Raw genomic sequence first — 22,477 nt, 5'->3', positions numbered from 1 at the left:
CACAATGTCTTAAAATATGCTGGAATACTAATGAAAAATCAACCAAAAGTAGCAGACAGGTTTCCGTCGTTTCAAACAGAGATAAAAGAGAATGAATCTGTTCTTTTATCCTTTCGCCTCATTGAAAATACCGCAATGCCGATAAGAGGAATAGAACATGCCGACAGTTAAGAAAGTGGTATGTCCTGGCAGCTTAAAAGCATGTGCCGGACCCGGACTAGAACCAGCGACCTTTACCTTTCTTGATTAAGTGCTCTACCAACTGAGCTACCCTCGATCCATGATCCGTCCTCACAGCTTAACTTCCGCTAGTACCTCACCTCCTACCTTCCGAAGTTCAAAGCCGTTCTCCCGCGAAATTTGCAGGACTAGCAGTATGTCTCTACGATATCCTTCATTCCAGGAGTGCTAATGTTGCAAGTTGCGCAGGAGAACCTCTGAGAAATATAGAGAGTAGGAGGTAAGGTACTGGTCGAAGCACCGCTGTGCGATGTGCTGCGGTAGATCAGTTCGTAGAGCACTCACACGCGAAAAGCAAATGTCCCATGTTGGAGTCCTGGTCCGCCACATAACTTTGATAATATATATTCGATAATGGCAGCATCGGTCGTAAAGATTAAAAACGTTTATTTTACAAATCGATTTCGGCCACTGTGCGACCATCTTCAGTGCTAAAAATCTTTTGTAATTCTAATACGGAAGCTGGTCGCACAGTGCCCGAAATCGATCTTTAAGATAAACGATTTAGGTATTTACCAGCGATGCTGCCATTTATCCAAAATACACGTCTATTGGCAATACGACAACGTAATTTTAATCTTGCCAGTATGTTTCTTATCAGCGCACATTCCTCTGCAGACTGAAAAATTCATTCTGAAAATTAGCAAGCTCTTCGCGTGTATTCCTAAAAAGGCGTCATTACCTTGCTTCTGTATAGTGGAGTAAGTCGCAGCTAACGGCCACACAGCAGGCTAGTTCTGGCGGTCGCTCCAAACTGGAAGGAGATGCGGCGCTCTATGACGTCGTAACTGTACTCCCGAGCAGCGGCGCGCACAGTACCGGTGACAGAGGCGGGGTGGCGCAGCTGTTCAGTCACATCCGTGGAAGACGTCAGCGGTGCGCGGCGCCGTTGTGCTGTCTCCGGAGGAGTGCCGTGGCGGCGCGGGTGAGCGGCCGCGGCCGCAGCTTTCTGGGTCAGCCCTTCTCCCCTCCCTCCCCCCCCCCCCCACCCTAACCGCCCTGGGGGCAGATCCGCCTCTGCCGTATCAGGGGCGCCTCCGCGGCGGTCACGGCCGCCTCCGGGAATACCCTGCCTGTCACCGTGACGTGCGCCCTTTCAGATGAGTGATACGTATGCAAGCTTTTAGCTACATTAGTTATAATGACACCACACAAAAACTGCGTTCCACATTTGTTCAGATTACGGCCATCAACACGCACGACTTTCCATTCTTCGGAACTACTCGACGAGTTCCTCGAACATTTGAACTCTAATTAAGGCACCTGGTAACTATCAAACTTGTTTGTCAAATGCGCTGTTTTCTACACATGGTTTTGTCAACAAACGCCCAGAAGTACCTGAAAAGTTTGTCAAATTTGACCTCATTTTTGATCAGCTATAGTTCTAGCGAAGTATAGTGACACTATTGGGAATGGATACCAACGCAGACAAAACGTTTCTTGCATTGCCCTTTAGCACTATATACTGGACAGAGCTTACTTTGCAAATATGCAGCTCTTCAAAAATAGCCTTGTTACAAGAAAAACTAAACTGCTAATACGTTATTCCCTAGTCCGCCCAGTCATCACATACGGCTCCGAGGTATAGCCTTGCCAGAACACGATAAAATGCACTAAGAAGCAATGAGCGGAAAATACTACGCAAAATCTATGGGCCAATAAGGGAGGAAGAAGGCTGGAAATAGCTCTGAGCACTATGGGACTTAAGATCTGTGGTCACCAGTCCCCTAGAACTTAGAACTAGTTAAACCTAACTAACCTAAGGACATCACACACATCCATGCCCGAGGCAGGATTCGAACCTGCGACCGTAGCAGTCGCGCGGTTCCGGACTGTGCGCCTAGAACCGCGAGACCACCGCGGCCGGTGAAGAAGGCGGGAGAATACGCTACAATGCCGAACTACAAGAGTTAATACAAGGCAGGGACATAGTAAAATTTGCGAAATCACAGCGAATTCGATGGCTAGGACACTCGGAGAGAATGGCAGAGGATAGAATTCCAAAGAAAATGATGAAAGGTATGACCCATTCAGTTAGGCGAAAAGGGAGACCTAGAAGAAGATGGATCGACAAGGTAATAATGGATATCACTAATATGGGAGTCCGAGGGTGGAAAAGAGCAGCAAATAACCGAGAAGTGCGGAGGAAGATTGTTGAAGAAGCCAAGGCTCACCAAGGGCTGTAGCGCTACTGAAGAAGAAGACTATGTATAAAGAAGACAGAAAACAAGACTCTGATCCAGTCAATGTTTGGAACTGGGAGATAAGATATACAGCACCAATTTGAAAATCTAAACAATTTTCATTAAAACATCACAGCGTGGGAACGTAGTGTACACATCGTCCAGGGAAGAAGCAGAGAGCTTCGATATTGTTATTTTATTGTGGTCCCGCTTGTATGGTGTGCGTAGTATATTCATTTTCTTCTTAACCTCTTTCTTCGTAATATGTGAATGAGAAAAGACGCGACATTTTTACTACTTCGATAATTGCTACTGCGCTTTTGGTTTTGCCCTTGACCATAGTTTCCACAACTACGGAAACCCGAGGTACAGTGAGATAAATTGCTAAAAAAACCTCTTTCTCGCTAAACATGCGTGGAGAAACATCAACACAGACAACGCCCGTTATCTTGTCGAACTGATCCTCAACCAAAAGTTCTCTCAGATACATTTTGTGTTTGAGAGACAAGTGAAAAGAAATCCCCACATTGCCAAATAAATTACAAAACTGCCCAAGATTGACAAATTGTCCGATATTTTATACTGGTATGTAGAAGTACAGATGGATCCCTGCGCCACTGCGAGTACAGAAAACGCACGCCTACTGCCCTTATATCGGTATATATATATTTTTTTTCCTTACTGATGTTCTCCCGCTACTTCGGAGCCAAAACCCAAACCTGCATCCAAAACCCTCATACGAGTCTCACGTTTATACACTACGGTGGACAAATGGTTCAAATGGCTCTGAGCAATATGGGACTTAACATCTGAGGTCATCAGTCCCCTAGAACTTAGAACTACACTCCTGGAAATTGAAAAAAAGAACACCGTGAATTCATTGTCCCAGGAAAGGGAAACTTTATTGACACATTCCTGGGGTCAGATACATCACATGATCACACTGACAGAACCACAGGCACATAGACACAAGCAACAGAGCATGCACAATGTCGGAACTAGTACAGTGTATATCCACCTTTCGCAGCTATGCAGGCTGCTATTCTTCCATGGAGACGATCGTAGAGATGCTGGATGTAGTCCTGTGGAACGACTTGCCATGCCATTTGCACCTGGCGCCTCAGTTGGACCAGCGTTCGTGCTGGACGTGCAGACAGCGTGAGACGACGCTTCATCCAGTCCCAAACATGCTCAATGGGGGACAGATCCGGAGATCTTGCTGGCCAGGGTAGTTGACTTACACCTTCTAGAGCACGTTGGGTGGCATGGGATACATGCGGACGTGCATTGTCCTGTTGGAACAGCAAGTTCCCTTGTGGTCTAGGAATGGTAGAACGATGGGTTCGATGACAGTTTGGATGTACCATGCACTATTCAGTGTCCCCTCGACGATCACCAGAGGTGTACGGCCAGTGTAGGAGATCGCTCCCCACACCATGATGCCGGGTGTTGGCCCTGTGTGCCTCGGTCGTATGCAGTCCTGATTTTGGCGCTCACCTGCACGGCGCCAAACACGCATACGACCATCATTGGCACCAAGGCAGAAGCGACTCACATCGCTGAAGACGACACGTCTCCATTCGTCCCTCCATTCACGCCTGTCGCGACACCACTGGAGGCGGGCTGCACGATGTTGGGGCGTGAGCGGAAGACGGCCTAACGGTGTGCGGGACCGTAGCCCAGCTTTATGGAGACGGTTGCGAATGGTCCTCGCCGATACCCCAGGAGCAACAGTGTCCCTAATTTGCTGGGAAGTGGCGGTGCGGTCCCCTACGGCACTGCGTAGGATCCTACGGTCTTGGCGTGCATCCGTGCGTCGCTGAGGTCCGGTACCAGGTCGACGGGCACGTGCACCTTCCGCCGACCACTGGCGACAACATCGATGTACTGTAGAGACCTCACGCCCCACGTGTTGAGCAATTCGGCGGTACGTCCACCCGGCCTCCCGCATGCCCACTATACGCCCTCGCTCAAAGTCCGTCAGCTGCACATACGGTTCACGTCCACGCTGTCGCGGCATGCTACCAGTGTTAAAGACTGCGATGGAGCTCCGTATGCCACGGCAAACTGGCTGACACTGACGGCGGCGGTGCACAAATGCTGCGCAGCTAGCGCCATTCGACGGCCAACACCGCGGTTCCTGGTGTGTCCGCTGTGCCGTGCGTGTGATCATTGCTTGTACAGCCCTCTCGCAGTGTCCGGAGCAAGTATTGTGGGTCTGACACACCGGTGTCAATGTGTTCTTTTTTCCATTTCCAGGAGTGTACTTAAAGCTAACTAACCTAAGGACATCACACACATCGATGCCCGAGGCCGGATACGAACCTGCGACCGTAGCGGTCGCGCGGTTCCAGACTGAAACGCCTAGAAATGCTTTGTCACCACGGCGATCAAAAGTATCCGGTCACCACCAAAAACATACGTTTTTCATATTAAGTGCTTAATGGTGCCACCTACTGCCAGGTACTCCCTATCAGCAACCTCATTATAAGAGAGCAGAATTGGGGGCATTCCGCAGAACTCACGGACTTCCAACGTGGTCTGTTGACTGGGTGTCACTCGCGTCTTATTTCAGTAAGCGAGATTTCCACACTCCTAAACATCCATAGGTCCACTGTTTCGGATGCGATAGTGAAGTGGAAACGTGAAGGGACACGCACAGAACAAAAGCGTACAGGCCAACCTCGTCTGTTCACTGACAGAGACCGCCGACAGACCATCACACAGGAATTCCAGACTCCATTGGGATCCACTGCAAGTACTGTGATAGTTAGGCGGAAGGTAAGTAATCTTGGATTTCATGATCAAGCAGCAGCTCATAAGCCACACGTCACGCCAGTAAATGCCAAACGTCGCCTCGTTTGGTGTATGGAGGGTGAACATTAGACGATTGAACAGTGGAAAAACGTTGTGTGGAGTGACGAATTACGGTACACAATGAGCGATCCGTTGGCAGGGTGTGGGTATGCCGAATGCCCGGTAAACGTCATCTGCCACCGTGTGTAGTGCCAATAATTAAATTCGGAGTCTGTGGTGTCACAGTGTGGTCGTGTTTGCCATGGAGGGGGGGCTTGCACCCCTTGTTGTTTTGAGTGGCACTATCACAGTACAGGCCTACATTGATGTTTTAAGCATCTTCTTGCTTCCCACTGTTAAAGAGCAATTCGGGGATAGCGGTTGCATCTTTGAACACGATCGCGCAGTTGCTCATAATGCACGGCCTGTGGCGAACTGTTTACACGACAATAACATTCCTGTAATGGACTGGTCTGTACAGAGTCCTGAGTTGAATCCTATAGAATTCCTTTCAGATGTTTTGGAACGCTCACTTCGAGCCAGGCCTCACCGACCGACATCGATGCCTCTCCCCGTTGCAGCACTTCGTGAATAATGGGCTGCCATTCCCCAAAAAACATTCCAGCGCCTGACTGAACGTATGCCTACGAGAGTGGAAGCTGTCACCAACGCTAAGGGTGAGAGAACACCGTACTGAACTCCAACATTACCGGTGGAGGGCGCCACAAACTTGAAGGCATTTTCAACCAGGTGTCTGGATACTTCTGATCACATAGTGTATATATTTCACAAAATATGACAGTTTCTTTGGACTAAAGCTGTAATATTGCATGCCGTTAGCTAGTTAAATATTGGTACCCGTGTTATGAATTATCAGTGTAACTTTCAAAAAACACCTCTGCTCCAGTACAACCCAAATAACTGTGCTGTTGCGTCAGGTTGTTTCGGAATAAATAATTTTATTTTTCCGTGAGATTTCGGGATTGAAGCCGGACGTCGACATCTTTCAGTTCACAATCATTCAGACATCATTAGGTGAATGTTTTACTCTGTAGGCTGCAGGAGCACGTCGCTAAACAGTCGCGTAGGCGCATGCATACAGGTTACCGCTATACGAGCGCCATCTGTCGAGTGTAGGGTACTCTTTGAATATTGCTCTATCTGCGACGCACAGACGCATGCGTGATGGCCGTAGTTCATGCTCGTTCTGTCTCATATCGCTGGCCCACGGAGTTAAAATTCTGCTCTCACCAACTAAAATTAACTATCACTAGAGATGTCGTTGACGGTAAAATATTTCCTTTCTAAAGACATTAAATGAATCACCTACAGAGCCGAAAGTCTCCATCGCTATTAATAACATCTACTGTCGAATTAATTTCCACCGATACTTCGATAATTGAATCCCAGGAGAAGTTCGTTGTGGGCAACATTTCCTTAGCAGTAGAATAGAATATCTTGTGGAGGTACATTGGCTATGGTTTACATAGTCTGCTGCAGAGGCCGAGAGTGGCAATTAAGTTTCATGTACCATTCACATGCTTTGAAATTGGCCTGGCTAATGTAGGCTTCGACAAATTAGTAAGGTATTTTCCGGATTCCAGCCTTCCGCAAACCCAAGTCATCCTTTATCGAACCGAGAAAGGTGGTCGAAAGATTATTTAACGTAATGTTAATGTAGGATTCTGCCTAATGTAGTGCCAAAATATGGGAGGAATGCACTGGATTTGAACAGCTCCTCCTCCACTTGATCTTGTGAATTATCATATTTCTTCTTCATTCTAGCTATGTTAGTCTGATACGGAGAAAATCCGTTGTCTTTCAACATGGATTGTAAATGTCTCACTTTCTTTGCAAGGCTATCTTCGTGAGACACAACATGTGAAAGACGGCGGTGCCTTCTGGGCAGGCCGCTGACGTGGTAATACATGTCAGGCACCTCTCCTTTCATTTTGTTTAAGTGATTATCATACAATTTCATACGCCTTTGGTGTATCTAAATTTTCCCTGATTGATATTTAACTGACGGACCATTAGGGTTAGCGTAAACCTCTAGTTGATCTCACTGTACTTGCATGACTTGAGTAGCAGTAGTAGAATTAAACTCGGCTATATAGACAGATTTTTGGACGCTGGAGGTGACCATTGCCTTAGGGGTAGCTTTAGAACTCTCCCCGAGCAGCAAGCCAGCTTGCAGATTCCTTTGGAGTCACCAAAACGGGCTGTGGGTCTGGCCGGGCAGTGGTTTATGGGCCGCCATTCTGGTGGCCTCCCTCGTTCCGCTAGTGGCCAAGCAAGAGGGTGGGAACGCCGTGGCTGAATGCAAAATGTCACTTCTTTAGAAACTGGCGGCGCCGGGCATTCTGGCGCCGGCCTAACTGCTTTATCAGGGAGTGGACGTGGTGTGGGAGTCTGGCCACCTTATTCTGTGTGCGGGTCCAGTAAAGGTGCGTTTGGCTGTCGCCCGGCTAATGTGTTCGTTACAAGAACGGGTACCTTGGGACGAAAAATGTCTCCAGATGTCGAGTTTCTTATATGCCGCTGCGCTCCGCCGAAACGACGGCCACTGTATCGTTTTATGGACGAGGCGGAGCTTGTTTTCACTAGGAAGCTTCCATCATCTTGTGAAATGCGCCAGCGTTTGGCTGCAGGACCTCCACGCATCGTGTACTGTTTATTCGGAGAAAAGAAAGTGTACTTCAGTGCAGTGATTGGTTAAGGAAGATCGGGGTCTCCTTGCTATAAAACGTGATTGGCACCGTAACCACTGCTGGGCTATGATAGGTTTATTCGAGGACATCGTGGGGAACAGCTGTTTTTCAGAAGGTTTTGAGTGAAGGGGAGAGGGGGGACTTGTTTCTCAATTGCCACGGAATACAGTTGCTAGAGCTCTTCTGTTTATACGGAGAGAGCAGTTAGCTGCAAAGACGTCCGCACACCTGGGCGTAACTATTTTTGTGGATGTGAGACTATCACCGGCGGTCGTGGGGTCATCTCCCACGGTACGACGATGCAGCAGCGCCCGCAAGCAGACGACAGCGCCGCGTCATTCACCGGCTATATCGGTAACGTTGCGCAGCTTCGGCAAATTCAGAAGCCTATCAGTCGTTTTCACGGCCATCTTCTTTCATACCAGGCTTGTACTGGCAGTAGTCACTCCCGGTGTGCATTGCATGCTTAACTCCTATCTTGCGGCGAGAGACCAATCAGTGGACCGTTAAAGCAGAGTGTGCTTGCCTAGTCTGCCATCCTTCCACTCACAGTAGCCAGTCTCATTTAAAACTTCCTGGCAAATTAAAAATGTGTGCCGGACCGAGACTCGGACTCGGGACCTTTGCCTTTCGCGGGCAAGTGCTCTACCATCTGAGCTACCCGAGCACGAATCGACAGCAAACCACCACCAACAACGATAGTTCGGGTATACATGCCGACGTCGCAAGCTGAAGATGAAGAGAGAAATAAAGTTTGCGAGGTTATTGAAAGGGTAATATGATACATAAAAGGAGATGAAAATCTAATACGCATGGGGAACTAGAAAGCATTGTAGGAGAAGGAGTAGAAGAAAAGATTACAGGAGAATATGGGCTTGGAACAAGGAATGAGAAAGGTGGAAGACTATATGAGTTCTGTAATAAATTTCAGCAAGTAGCAGCGGATTCTCTGTTCAAGATTCACAAGAGGAGGAGGTATACTTGGAACAGACCTGTTGATATGGGAAGATTCCAGTTAGATTACATCACGGTCAGACGGAGATTCCGAAATAAGATTGTAAGGCGTACCCAGGAGCAGATATAGACTCAGATCACAATGTAGTAGTGATGAAGAGTAGGCTGAAGTTTAATCACTAAGAATCAATACGCAAAGAAGTGGGATATGGAAATATTAAGGGATGACATGTTTGAAGTTCTCTAATAATGTAGATACATAAATAAGGAATAGCTCAGTAGGCAGTAAAGTCGAAGAGGAATGAGCACCTCTAGAAAGGGCAATCACAGAAGTTGAAGAAAAAAAAAACCTAGGTACAAAGAAGGTGACTGCGAAGAAACCATAGGTAGCAGAAGAAATACTTCAGTTGATCGATGAAAGAAGGAAGTACAAAAATGTTCAGGGAAATTCAGGAATGCAGCTATACAAGTCGCTGAGGAATGAAATAAATACGAAGTGAAATCTAAAAGGAAATGATTGTCAGAAGGGCTGACTCAGCCTTCAGGAAAGTCCAAACAACCTTCAGTGACATTAAAAGCAAGGGTGGTAGTATTAAGAGTGCAACGGGAATTCCACTGCCAAATGCAGAGGAGAAAGCGGATAGGTTGAAACAGTACATTGAAAGCCTCAGGGGTGTGACAGAAGAAAAAACAAGAGAAGAGATAGGGGATCCAGTATTAGAATCAGAATTAAGGAGAGATTTCAAGGTCAAATAAGGCAAAGGGATAGATAACATTCCGTCAGAATGTTTAAAATCATTGCGGAAAGTGGCAACAAAACGATTCTTCACCTTGGTGTGCAGAATTTATAAGTCTGGCGACAATACCATTTGAGTTTTGGAAAAATATCATCAACACTATTCTGAAGACTGCAAGAGCTGACAAGTGCGATAATTATCGCACAATGAGCTTAACAGCTCGTGCAAGTTTCTGACAAGAATAATATACAGAAGTATGGAAAACAATTGAGGATTTGCTAGATCATGCGAAAAGATAAAGGCACCGAAGAGGCAATTCTGATGTTGCGGCTGAGAATGGAAGCAAGACTAAAGAAAAATGAAGACACTTTCATAGGATTAGTCGACCTGGAAGAAACTTTCGACAATGTAAAATCGTGCAAGATGTTCGAAATTCTAAGAAAAGTAAGGGTAAGCTATAGGGAGAGGCGGATAAAATACGATATGTACAAGAGCGAAGAGGGAATAATAAGAGTGGAAGACCAAGGTCAAAGTGTGCAATACAGGGATGTTGTCGTTTCCCCCTACTGTTCAGTCTGTTAATAGAAGAAGCGATGATGGAAATAAAAGTATGGTTCAGAGGTGGAATTAAAATTCAAGGTGAAATGATATCAATGATACGATTAGCTGACGACATTGCTATTCTGAGTGAAAGTGAAGAAGAATTACATAATATGCTGAATGGAATGGACTATCTGATGAGTGCAGAAGATGGACTGAGAGTAAATCGAAGAAAGGCGATTGTAATGAGAAGTAGCTGAATTGAGAACGGCGTGAATCTTGACATCAGGACTGATAGTCACGAAGTAGATGAAGTTAAGGAATTCTGCTACCTAGGCAAGAAGCAAGGAGAACATCGAAAGCAGACTAGTACTGGAAAAAATGATGTTTCTGGCTAAGAGATGTCTTCTAGTACCAAACATAGGTCTTAACTTGAGGAAGAAATGTCTGAGAATGTACGTCTGTAGCACAACATTGTACGGTAGTGAAAGATGGACTGTGGGAAAACGGGAAGAGAATCGAAGCATTTGAGATGTGATACTAGAGACAAGCGTTGAATATTAGGTGCACTGATAAAGTAAGGAATGAGTAGGTTCTGCGCAGTATCAGAGAGGAAAGGAACATGTGGAAAACACTGCCAAGCAAAAAGGACAAGGAGATAGGACATCTGTTAAGACGTCAGGGAATGACTTCCGTGATACTAGAGGGAGCTCTAGAGGGCAAAAACAGTAATGGAAGACAGAGATTGGAATACGTCAAGCAAATAATTGAGGACGTAGGTTGCAAGTGCTACCCTGACATGAAGAAGTTGACACAGGAGAGGAATTCGTGGCGGGCTGCAGAAGACAAATGAACCCCCCCCCCCCCCCCCAAAAAAAAGGCAGGAAAATCAGTCTGACTTCGCTATTTTGATTCCTAAATTAGGACGGGATGGTGAGTCAGTGAGGAAGTTTGCCAGGAGAATTAGAGAAGTTTGGAGGAGTTTACAAATGGCGAACAGGAAGGCACTGGAATGCCAGGAATAACCAAGCAGATGCATGGGCAAATTGCCGCATTACCACGTGGGGAATTAGGTGACGGTCACTAGCCCCTGTGTGTCATAGGGAAAATGAAGAAATATTTAACAAAATACCAGCGGCCATATCAGGTAGTGGTAATGACCTCACTGGTCAACGTGAAGTTACAGTTCCCCACGAACACGTCTGTTATACATGTCAGTCACCTAAAACCGTTTAAAGGAACGGTGGAGGGGATACCACATTTATCGAAAACCAGCCGGGAAATTAAAGTTAAAAAGTGTATAAGAAAGGAACCTGGAATTGTTGAACAACGCAAGGGCATGGTGCGCCGTATAGGTTAAGGTCTTGTAAGTAGGTTTTATAATTCTAATGTGTCGGTTTTATTTTGTTTAGTATATCAGGGAGTATGTATTGTCATTGCTTTAGGGATATTTTTTTTGTTTCTTTTGTGGAGTTGTTAGTTTCTCTTGTCATTATTACTGATAATGCTTTTTTGTGGATTGTGCATTCTATATGAGGGAGAGGTTGAAAGAGTAATTTGTAATCCGTGCGGGCGGCCAGGTAGGAACTGATATGCGGATATGTGAAGCGAGCTTGTTTCTGGAGAAAGTCAATGGGACGAGGTGTGGGAAGGAGCTTCTGCTGTCCTGGACATTCTTTCAGAGGATGGGTAGTAACTTGTTACACTCTGCATTCAGCCGAAAACTGCTACGAATTGCTACGAAGGAGGCACACCGATAGCACTGAGAAAACTCCAGCTTTGGGAAAGCAGAATGATCATTGATGGCACGACTTGTCAGGCAGTCGGGGCGGACTTTTGTCTTCCGGCTACACTTTTGGGTCCAACTGGTATGACATTGTCGCAGAATACCTTGTATTGACCACAAGGATCTCTGATGGTATTACCCATTCAAAATTTACCATAACTCAATGACACACTCAATCCATAGCTTTTGCAATCCTTGGGCAGATTAACGGAGCCACGGCAAGGAGGAACTTCGATGTAGCAAATGATACAACATCTACACCATTTCCGGGAAGAGAAGGAGCTCAAAGTATTAGTTGTCAGCACATCAGTCACCAGTTTTTGCGTGTTTCTGACAGTCTTTTGTGTACCGTATTTCAGTGTAAGATGCAAGAGGGCACAGGCTGTGGACGTGCCAAGACACCAGCGTCGTCGAATAAGTACAGGAATGGATTTGGAGAAATCTCGAAAATTTTATACAGCTGTAGTTGTAAGGCAGTAATTAAGGGACCGGCTGGCACATTGGATGGCAGGCGCAGGCAGTATTGATATTTAGCAAACGCTCGCAGACGGGAAGGCACAGCCTGGCTGGCACTATACCCAAGTGTGAAGTAACCAGGGCAGCACAAGGCCCTGACACGCTCCGAATAGTTCATACGTTGCAGTTACAATGGCGCTTAGTGACTTGTGTGTAGGGGCCAAAGCAGGATGAGAAAAGCTGACCTTGTAATTATTAAAGAGCTCTCCATTTGCGCTCCGGTCGCAGGTTCGAATCCTGCCTCGGGCATGGACGTGTGTGTTGTCCATAGGTTAATTAGGTTTAATTAGTTCTAAGTTCTAGGCGACTGATGACCTCAGACGTTAAATCGCATAGTGCTCAGAGCCATTTTTGAAAGCTCTCCATTTGCCCACTCCAGAGTAACTACATCAAATGTGCAGGCAAAATACGTATAAATAAGACAGCCTAGAGGCTCAAATCGGGCTGTTGCATCATCTTTCTGTCTTCCTCTAGAACTGGAGAGAATGACAATTGCTCAAGATGCAAGCCAACCATGACGATATTTTGGTGATGGATGTCAGTCGCCAATCAGCCCGCTGGAACTACCTCGAACCTCCGCTGCATAGACGCATCATAGCTGACTGAGAGGGATGCTGGCCTGCGCTTTCTGGGTGACATCGTCCGGCGGACTGCAAGTTGCCATCCACAGGGGTGGGTCCTGGGCCAGAAATCTCGTCCTCCTGGATGGAGAACCATCTGCTGTCACTGAACCAGCTTCCCTGTGCGGATTTATAGAGCTGCTAAGGCTCAGTATAATGACAGCGGTCAGCTGTTTCTCTTTGGTGCCCCAAATGGGGTCCACGAGTCACGCTTGAGGAAGCAGTCAGCCATGTGCTACCAGACAGAACAGCACACGCGACGTCCTTTTAGCTATGCCCTGAATAGGAGCGCTATGTCCACAAGGCTTGGTGGTGGTGCGCCGATGATGCTATTCCAGCGTTGGCATTGGCACTGGTCCGCACGCACATGATGTATGGCACCGTCGCTGAGATCAGTAGAATGCCTGCTGTGTACCTTCAATGTAATAAAGTCAATGACACACTTGCCTGTGTTTCTCTGCATGCTTCGACATGAGTCAACCCTCTTTTCCAAATCCTACCTCTCGGTCTCTCTGACATGTTACAACCCCTGAGCTCTGGGCCTGTAACAGTAGTCTGGTTACAGATCGGTTTCATGCTGAAAAATTTAAGCTTCCCATGACAGCAGCAGAGCATTGTAATTGATGCAGCATCTCTGGCGATAGTTCCTGTATTTCATAGACCACTTTTGCTTGGTTTAACTGTCAGTGCAATATGACTTGTTGTATGTTTGTCGATCTGTACAAAATAGTTTTTTTGCTGAAATTCGCGTAATTTTTATGTCTGTAGAAAGTAGTGGATAGTGCTCCCACATCAACAGCAGCATTTTAGCGGGTACATTCAGTAACAACCAATCATAACGCTCCACTCACAGGAAGTCCCACGACTTCAGTCACAAGGCATTCTTGTGGGGGCCATAGGAGTCGCTACAGGCTGGTTAGAACAAGGAAGGGGCAGAATAAAGTATTTATGGAAATTTCCGTGATGTCAGAATCACGTGATATATTCTTTATTCGAGTGTCCAGAGACAATTCCAGGCAGACCGGCCACTTCTGATTTGGAAAGAAGATATGCTGTACCCCACCTGCCACTGTGGCCTTAGAGCATGTCCATACCAGCAGCTTTCGGAAATCGATAATTCCAGCCATTTTTCTCGTCTGTGCTTCAAATTCTAGGGGAATCTTCTAGACATCCGATTTGCTGTGTGTCTGTGGGTTTTATTTTTCACGGTCTGCTATTGGTTTAGAAATACGTCAAGAACTTTTAGATATGCTATTGTTGTCATTCTTCTGTCTGTGCTTAGACACCAGAGTGAGGAAAATAAAAAATAAGAGCCTTAACATCCCTGGCTCCAGAAGCAAATATAAATTAAGCCCACTCAGTGTTTAAGAAAAGAGATGAAAACCACAGCATCTGTAGGAATCACGAATTTTTCTGTCTGACAATGCCTTCAGACAGGCAGCTAAAACCGAAAAAGTGTTGTGCATCCTATTTAGAGCTACAGAGATATTTATTTATTTATTTATTTATTTAGATATGTAGGTGGAGGGAGTGCTCTATCTACAGTTTGAGTCTGCCTGTTACTAGTCTCGAGTGGCACTCTGAATCTTATAAACACCAGTTGTGTGACATCATCAATTCCAAGCTGTATTGGGCTCTTTAAAAATAAATAAGTAAAGTGTCTGAAATCCATCCCTGCTAACTGTTTAAATAAACATTATTTTGCACTGCCTTGTCTCCCACAAATTCCAATGCCTTAAATTGTTTAATGCAATGTGGTTGACCCTATGAATGAATTTAATTCTGGAAATATACCCCCGGCCGTGGATAAGCCATTTCTGTGCAATATCTTTTCTTCCAGGAGTGGTAGTTCCGCAAGTTTTGCAGGAGAGCTTCTGTGAAGTTTGGAAGGTAGGAGATAAGGTACTGACGGAATTAAAGCTGTGACGATGGGTCGTTAGTCATACTTGGGTAGCCCAGATCGTTGAGTACTCACTCGCAAAAGGCAAAGGTTCCAAGTTCGATACTCGGTCTGGCACACAGTTTTAATCTGGCAGGAAGTTTGATTTACGACATATTAGCCTACTGCCGTGAGGTCCTTCCACTCATAACACTCGAACACAGACTGAACGATTTTTCCCGCCATTATGTTCTGGGATGGTTGGTTGTATTCTTAACTATTTAAAGAAATGAATAAACAGGGTGAAATTGTTCAAATAAATACTATACTGATCCTCCCATTCTGGCAGCTCAACAAAGACTAAGCGAGTTTCCTACCATTGCAGGCGATGGGGGTAGTGGAGCAGACACATCGTGAGGGGGGAGGGGAAAGCGACAGGTTCAAATAGCTCTGAGCTCTATGAGACTTAACATCTGAGGTCATGAGTCCCCTAGAACTTAGAACTACTTAAACCTAACTAACCTAAGGACATCACAAACATCCATGCCCGAAGCAGGATTCGAACCTGCGACCGTAGAGGCCGCGCCGTTGCAGACTGAAGCGCCTAGAACCGCTAGGCGACACCGGCCGGCACAAGCGACAGGTGAGGATTCAGGAGTTTGCTGAAGGGTGGTGGGGGAAGGGACACACATGCTGGTTGGCGAAAATCCAAGAAGTCATCGTGGGGTGGAGGTAAATAACTGATCAGTTTAATTAATTTGCATAATTAACTCGATATCTACTTGATATCGAAAGTGCAACAGAAACAGTTTTCCCTACTACTGCTAGAGGCATCGTGATTTTCAAAACAAAACGACGAAGGGCTCTGGTTGCTTCAATGATCAAATATTAATCATTACAAACACTGGCGAACAGCTGAAGTATACCACTGCAGTACATAACATAACACATAATTTCAGTTACTTTGTAGGAAAAATTTTGATGTGAAAGGAAAGATACAAATTTTCAAATGGATGATTTCCTCTTTCTTTCTTTGTTATGAAAACGCCTAATCTCTCCCCTAATATAATAATTTTCACTGATGAATCAGTTGCTATCTTTTCATCCGTAATATCCGTGTCGATATTGCGGATAAAATTTCGCCTAAAATATCTGTGGGGTGGAATGTTTACCATGATATTTGCCTCAAAGAAAGTAGTTGTAGCATCTTGCAGTGAAAAATCCAACCTTTTCTGTTCCTCCCATTGATTTCGATATTTGAAGTGTTTCTCTTGTAGATGGGTTGGAGAGGTAACACTTGCTGATGTCATAGGCTACAATCCTTGGACGCAAAAGTAGAACAAGTCAATCATATCCATTTTGTAAGCATTATATCTATCCTGTTCATAATTTGAGACGATACACTGCGATTGCTGCTACCATTGTGCTTCATTCGTCTGGTGAATGATTGTGGATGGACCTACACAAATTACATTTAAAAATAAGGCTTAAATGACTTTAAAGCTAAACAGTTTTGTAATAACTGACTGTCAACATGTTGCAAAGATAATACAAAAAGTTTTATTTCATGATTCAAACTATTTAACGCGTATACATCCTATAGGCACTGGTAACGGTCCACTCAGGTGTTCAATTTCTGTCCATTTAAACTAGACAGTAATTTTATTAAACGCACTGCGAATGCATGTCATAATGTTGAGTATATCTGAAACCTTGATGTCGTATACCTGATCCACTGAAAATCTCCACCAAAGAAATTTAGTGGTAGGAGGTCAGGTGATCTTTCCTGCCACAGAATCGGACCATCTCATCTAGACTACCCCTCTTGCTGGAATACGACATCTGATTGAAAGTGTTCCACTTTTGGCATAGCGAACACTTGTAACATTCGGGGTAAATATCATTATTGATGGTCGACGTTTTTAAAATAATGGACCATTGTATGATTAAGTATAAGGCCATACAACACACTGACCTTGAGACAGACTCGTTACAATTCAATTGTAACATGAGGACACAATGCGCTCCACACACGGATGTTATGAAGATTCACTTTATCGGATGCTTATGTTGTCTCATGGGCAATCATATCTTTACCATAAAGCTACTGTTTGCACTAGTCTCGGGTAGTATATTCATTACAAATTGATCGCGCTTTGAACCTGACACAGTTGCAGGCTGTAAGCATTAGGACGTGATCATACATGCAAGGCTGTTGTTCGGGGTGTTTACGACTACCTGTTCACCGTCGGACTTGTTACAAACGCTTGCCGTAGTTGCAAACGTTGGTGTCTTGAACAGGAGGGTGCTCCGCCCTTAGGTCATGGAGGACGCTACTTCTTTCCCTTAATGACGTACGTCAAACCCGCGTAGTTGATGGGGTTGGTGGTTTCCATTCGTACTGTATGCGAAATTTTCGTTGCACTTGGCTATTGGACTTCGTGCCTGTGTACCACGCTATTGACTAAGTTATCTCCCACGACGTTCACTTCCTTCGTCGAATCTGCAGCAACTGGAGAACAAAAAAAAAGTTTATTACCTACCTGGTCACATGCTGAAAAACAGTAGGTATAATACAGTGTGGTTTTAAAGTTCGTAAATCCTAAAGTTTTGAAGATAGTTTATGGTCACACTGTGGTTCTGCCTTGTTGTTAAGATCTGTTACAACACTGTAAATTGTAATTAAAGTTGTCCTCCCCATCTACTATCTACTCCAAATGGTGTTTGCTGGCTATGCTAGAAACCATGAGGTCGATGTCTTTGTTGATAAGCATTGCAGTATCCTCTCTGCGTAGCCTAAATGTTTCTGCTGCCACTACCGTATGTAGCTCTGTCTTTTCTTGAACCGTCCGCAGCTCGTGGTCGTGCGGTAGCGTTCTCGGTTCCCACGCCCGGGTTCCCGGGTTCGATTCCCGGCGGGGTCAGGGACTCTCTCTGCCTCGTGATGACTGGGTGTTGTGTGATGCCCTTAGGTTAGTTAGGCTTAAGTAGTTCTAAGATCTAGGGGACTGATGACCATAGATGTTAAGTCCCATAGCGTTCAGAGCCATTTGAACCATTTTTTCTTGAACTGAGCAGTCACTTGGCACAGATGTGTTTCCCCCTGCGTGATATATTCCAGTTCACTTGTTACACAAGTGTCAGCAGTTCTTTATACAGACAAGGAAGCGCATTACTGCTCTAACACTGAGTCTGTCTTTCCCTGGTCGGCAACTTTGAAGTACCTTGTTTCGTCACTCGCAGACGACCTTCAGATCACTTCTATGATGTGTTCTGTTATTGTTTCTCAAGATGACATGTGGCCCATAATGAAGATCACGTAAGAAACTACTCACTCTATGTTAAAGCGTCAGCCAATGATTACCTACAACGGTTTAGTAATCCTTCTTAGTTACGATACCTCAACTCTAGAAATCAAGGAAAACTATATGTATATCATTTAACCTAGAACATCAAATGGAGATAAATGTGTTGGCTGATAGATTTGGTAATCTAATGTAGCAGTAATTCTTCCAAGTTTTAAGAAAACTCGCTGTTGTTGCACGTTTGTTATGAGTTGTATTCTAATTTAAGCGATGGAAACTCTTGCAGACGAAAACTTTGTACTCATCCAGCAATTGGCCAGGTAGTTTCAAAAATCCCTCGTCACCGACGCTCCTGCTTGAATCGGAATACCATTCCATACACTGAACTGTCTGCAGATGAACATAACTGTGCATGGGAAGAGGCATAAGTGGTGGAGAGCTATTGTTTTGTACAAAGAAACAATCTGATTTTGGCTGATATACAGATGTTCCAAAATGTAATGTGGAGGAAGATTTTCGAAAAAGAAAGGTTCAAATGGCTCTGAGCACTATGGGACTTAACATCTGTGATCATCAGTCCCCTAGAACTTAGAACTACTTAAACCTAACTAACCTAAGGACGACACACATATCCATGAACGAGGCAGGATTCGAACCTGCGACCGTAGCAGCAGCGCGGTTCCGGACTGAGCGCCTAGAACCGCTCGGCCACCGCGGCCGGCAAGATTTTCGAAATTCGCAGGGAAATATTAGTAATAATACGGGTAACATACCGTACGTTCAAGAACCAAGATGACACAATAAGATTGGAAGATTAAGAATGTAGTGCTCGGTTAATGAAGCGTATATGACACGGACTTAGACTTTCGTCTCCTACTGTTCAAAGTGTAAATCGAAGAAACAGTGACCACAACAAAAAGAGTGGTTCAGAAGCGGAATAAAAATTTAGGATAAAACGGTAACAACGATAAAATTCGCTGATGACTTTGTTGTCCTTATTTGAATGTGACAAAGAACTGCAGGAAGTGATCATTCTGATGATCAAACACCACGTATTCAGAATAAAACGGAGCAAGACGGAAGTAATGATGCGTAGCATAACTGATTTTGGCGGTACACTTAACATCAAAACTGAGGACCGCGCAGTACACGAAATGTATTCCTGCCACCTTGGAAGCAAAATAATATGCGATAGAGAAAGCAGGGACGGCATAAAACGCAGAATAGCAGTAGCACTGTGAAAGAGGCATTTCTGGCCAAACAGAATCTCCCAATATGAAACATTGGCCTCAATTTGAGGAAAAAACTAAGAACGTAACGCATGGAGTACAGATTGTGCAGAAGTGAATGGTGGCCTCTGGGAAAACCCAAAAAGAAGGAAACAGAAGGAAACTAGAAAGAAAACTCTGACAAGAAGAAGAGACAGCATAATAGGGCATTTATTAAAGTGCAAGGAAACAACTTTTATGGTACCGGAGGCAACTGTAGAGGGTAGACAGGGATTGGAATATATCCGGCAAATAATTGGCGACACAGGGTGCAAGTTCTACTATGAGATGAGGACGTTGCGACAAATCAGTCCGAAGACCGATGAGTAGAAAAAGAAAACTGAGGATTTGAGAATGTTCTTGATAGCTTTTAGAAGTTCCTTTAAAATAAACGAAATCTGTAGGGTGTGTGAACACCGTCATCAGTTTTAGATGGGCCACAGAAACCACGAATTCGTCAATCGATTCATCGTTCCAAGTAGTTATTGTTGCATAACATTCGCTTCTGGATCGATTTTGTTTTATCAAAACTTCTCTCTCAGTCATAGCTTCTGCGAAAACTCTCTTACTTCTTGCAGCCACATGATTGTTTTCCAAATAACTAACGAAGTCAAGCACATATTGATAGTCTCGAAGAAACAGTTGCTATTCCTCACATTCTGCAGAACATTCGTTGTTCCACGAGACCATTCCATGTATTACCTCGTAAGAGTCACTTTTTGCGTTGAAGAATCTGATGCTTGTCATGAGTAACGAATACAGAAATTTTGGGTATTGTTCCGGAGTAATATGGTTTACTTCAGTCCCTATAGAAACTAGATCTGTGCGTCGTAATGCAGACAGATCGAGATTGAATTCCTTTGTTAGGAATAGAGAAATACAACTGCATATACTTAAACTTTTATGGATTAGTAGTGCTACTCAGCCATTTTCATTAAATAGATCCGTTCTCCTTACATGGTATCCCAGAAATTTTAAATTAGCATATGCCCTAATGCAAGTTTTACACACGATTGCAACCACTAATTGTTTGAATACGCCTCTCGCAGAGAGGATTCTTTATTTGCGTATTCAGATCGCATAGTTAACTGAATTATTTCTGAATCACTTTACGATGTAGAACAGAACACGAGAAAGTATCGGGGGCGGGTATTATTTGTCATTATCTTGAATACGTGAAATTCGAAATAAATCTTTACAAATTAATATTTTGTGTTCTAAATTTTTTCCTGGAGCTACAGTCATAAGCCACTACTGGCTACATCTTAATTAGAATGACTCTTGAATTAATATTACACTACACAAAAAGAGTTGAGTATTTTGCTACACCCGTTGCTAGGTATCAAATTATCATTTAAGGTACAAACAAGATTTCTATCTTACATTAAATATTTTTGGATTTCCATGAAACTTTAAACTTTCTGTATCTCACAAAAAGTTACACGTGTCTTATGAATATCCAACCCCTTCAATTACACACATAAAATAAAGTTTTGCATCACCTCGGTTCCGGGAGTTCCGGAACCTGTACAGAAAATTGGAATAATCAACATAAACATAAATTCCAGCTTTTTTATTGTTCATGAACACCACACATTGCATGTTGTACCACCATACAGCGAGACCTTCACAGCTGGTGATCCAGATTGCTGTACACCGGTAACTCTAATGCCCAGTAGCATGTCATCTTGCATTGATGAATGCTTGTATTCGTCGTGGCATGCTATCTACAAGTTCATCAAGACACTGTTGGTCCAGATTGTCCCACTCGCCAACGGCGATTCGGCGTAGATATCTTAGAGTGGTTGCTGAGTCACGTCGTTCATAAACAGCCCTTTTCAATCTATTCCAGGCATGTTCGACAGGATTAAAGACTGGAGAACATGCTGGGCACTAGTCGAGCGATTTCGTTATCCTGAAGAAAGTCATTCACAACATTTGCACTATGGGGGTGCGAACTGTCGTCAATGAAGATGAATGTCTCGCCAATATGCTACCGATATGGTTGCACTAGCGGTCGGAGGATGGCATTCACGTATCGTGCAGAGGTTACAGCGCCTTCCATGGCCACTAGCAGCGTACGTCGTCTCTACATAGTACCACCCCACAACAGCAGGGAACCTCCACCTTGCTCCACTCACTGGACAGTGTGTCTCAGGCGTTTAGCCTAACCGGATTGCCTCCAACACGTCTCCGACAACTGTGTTATTGAACGGATATGCGACACTCATCGATGAAGAGGACGTGATGCCAATCCTGAGCAGTCCATTCGGCTTGTTGTTGGGCCCATCTGTACCGCTCTGCATGGTGTCATGGCAGCTCATGTCGTGGTTGCAAAAATGTACCTCGGCTTGGATGTCGGGAGCGAAGTTGCCCATCATGCAGCCTATTGCGCACAGTTTGAGTCGTAACACGACGTCCTGTGGCTCCACAAAATTCATTATTCAACATGGTGGCGTTGTTGGCAGGGTTCCTCCGAGCCATAATCCGTAGGCAGCGGTCGTCCACTGCAGAAGCAGCCCTTGGACGGTCTGTGCGAGGCATGTCATCGACATTTCCTGTCTCCCTGTATCTCATCCATGTCCGGACAACATCGCTTTGGTTTACTCTGAGACGCCTGGACACTTCCCTTGTTCAGAGCCCTTCCTGGCACAAAGTAACAATGCAGACGAGATCGAACCGCGGTATTGACCGTCTAGGTGTGGTTGAACTACAGACAACACGAGCCGTGTGCCTCCTTCCTGGTGGAATGAGGTGTAATAGGCTCTGCTCATGCATGGTTGTTTGCATTTTTGGGCGGGTTTAGCAACATCTCCAAACAGTCAAAGGGACTGTGTCTGCAATACAATATCCACAGTCTGTCTTCAGGAGTTCCGGGAACCGGGGTGACGCAAAACTTTTTTTGATGTGTGTAGTTTTCAACATGTGACTAGATAACTCAT

General features: G+C 44.8%; 1 protein-coding gene across 1 annotated transcript in view; it reads right to left on the bottom strand.

The window, feature by feature from the left end:
- Positions 1-1,150, bottom strand: part of LOC126344479 (apolipoprotein D-like) — a 49,802-nt gene extending 48,652 nt beyond the window's left edge. The window contains exon 1 of the mRNA XM_050002022.1: positions 923-1,150. The gene's annotated coding sequence lies outside the window, so the exon portion shown is untranslated. The remainder of the gene's footprint in view (positions 1-922) is intronic.
- Positions 1,151-22,477: the final 21,327 nt, after the last annotated feature.

This window comes from Schistocerca gregaria, chromosome 1 (assembly GCF_023897955.1).
Source record: "Schistocerca gregaria isolate iqSchGreg1 chromosome 1, iqSchGreg1.2, whole genome shotgun sequence".
Lineage (NCBI taxonomy): Eukaryota > Metazoa > Arthropoda > Insecta > Orthoptera > Acrididae > Schistocerca > Schistocerca gregaria.
Note: the sequence above shows the minus strand (reverse complement) of the source record. Positions and strands in the feature narration are given on the sequence as shown.